Genomic DNA, 1,552 nt, shown 5'->3' on the forward strand with positions numbered 1-1,552 from the left:
CGTGTGATAAGTGAAGATTTAATTAGGGTTGACCGCTTTGATCGAGTACCGAACATTGTTGAATCCAGTTGAATTTTATACCATAGCCATGTTTCACTATAATGATCAAATCAGATGGACTAATTTTAATTTTGTGAATATTCATTGATTCAATCTCAAGAACAATTTAGATTTCTAGAAAGTTCTACTTTTTTTTTGATTTCTCTTATGTTAATGGTAGCCATTTCTTATGAAAAATGTAGTTGTGTCTTATGTTAAATGTAGACTTTGCCTTTTTTACCTTGGGTTGCTTCAATCTCAAGAACAATTTAGATTTCCAGAAAGTCTACTTTTCTTTGATTTCTCTTATGTTAATGGTAGACATTTTTTATGAAAATAGTAGAGGTGTCTTATGTTAAATGTAGACTTTGCATCTTCTACCTTGGTTTACTTTTCTTTGATTTCTCTTATGTTAATGGTAGACATTTCTTATGAAAATAGTAGAGGTGTCTTATGTTAAATGTAGACTTTGCATCTTCTACCTTGGTTTTTCTTCAATCTCAAGAACAATTTAGATTTCCAGAAAGTCTACTTTTCTTTGATTTCTCTTATGTTAATGGTAGACATTTTTCATGAAAATTGTAGTTGTGTCTCATGTTAAATGTAGACTTTGCATCTTTTACCATGGGTTGCTTCAATTTAAAGAACAATTTAGATTTCCAGAAAGTCTACTTTTCTTTGATTTCTCTTATGTTAATGGTATACGTTTCTAATGAAAATAGCAGATGTGTCTTATGTTAAATGTAGACTTGAAAATTTTACTTTCGGTTCGTTCAATCTCATTCTCACAATTTTGATTTCTAGAAAGTCTGCTTTTCTTTGATTTCGTTTATGTTAATGGTAGAGATTTTTAATAAAAACAGTAGATGTATCTTATGTTAAATGTAGAGTTGCAAATTTTACCTTGGGTTGATTTAATCTCATGAACAATTTTGATTTGTAGAAAGTCTACTTTTCTAATGAAAACAGTAGATGTGTCTTATGTTAAATGTGTCTTTCGACTTGCAACATTTTCTGTGATATTTTTCATGACAGTAGTAGATGTTTCTTATGATAGTTGTAGATAGTCTTAAGAATCATTTTGATTTCTAGAAAGTCTATTTTTGTGTGATTTTGCTCATCTGAATGGTAGATATTTCTAATGAAAACTGTAGATATAGAGAGACTTAGAGTTAACGGTGTTAGTTTGCTTTAACCTGCTATAGCAAATCAAAACTTGTTGGGTATCCATACCTTAAGGCACACAAGTGGAACCCAATTAGTTCACCCTGAGAGGTTGGGTTTTTTTTTCAATTTTTTTATATTCTACAAATAACCTTTTTTATTTTTTATTTAAATTAAACTACAATGGCTGAAAACTCTTGTATCAGCGCAACTAACTCTATCTAGGTTTTCAATCTAAATATCACACTGCCATCGTTGATGCCTCCCTCTACTATCCACCAACATGTCTTCTCCATCGATGTTGTCACTGCTAGCTTTGCGGCTTCCTTGGCCTTGGCTAGTGGTGATA

This window comes from Fragaria vesca, linkage group LG2 (genome assembly GCF_000184155.1).
Source record: "Fragaria vesca subsp. vesca linkage group LG2, FraVesHawaii_1.0, whole genome shotgun sequence".
Classification (NCBI taxonomy): domain Eukaryota; kingdom Viridiplantae; phylum Streptophyta; class Magnoliopsida; order Rosales; family Rosaceae; genus Fragaria; species Fragaria vesca.